This window comes from Salvelinus sp. IW2-2015, unplaced genomic scaffold (assembly GCF_002910315.2).
Source record: "Salvelinus sp. IW2-2015 unplaced genomic scaffold, ASM291031v2 Un_scaffold19, whole genome shotgun sequence".
Taxonomy (NCBI): domain Eukaryota; kingdom Metazoa; phylum Chordata; class Actinopteri; order Salmoniformes; family Salmonidae; genus Salvelinus; species Salvelinus sp. IW2-2015.
The window spans coordinates 180,263-180,469 of record NW_019942505.1 but is presented as its reverse complement, the minus strand read 5'-3'; positions in this window follow the sequence as shown (position 1 = coordinate 180,469).

The following is a 207-nucleotide window of genomic DNA, read 5'->3' as shown; positions in this document are numbered from 1 at the left end:
AGTACACACCCTCTCTCTCTTCTCCTGGAGGCCTATGTGACAGGTTTCCACTCCACCCTTGCGTCGGGGGTGTGTGTAGTCAGGGTCGTGAGGGTTGAGGGTGAGTCATCCCCTGAGCATCCCTCTCACGTCCCCCCCACACACACACACACCGTTCCCCAGACACCTTCAAACAACGCTTACCAAACACAGGCACAGTGTTACATG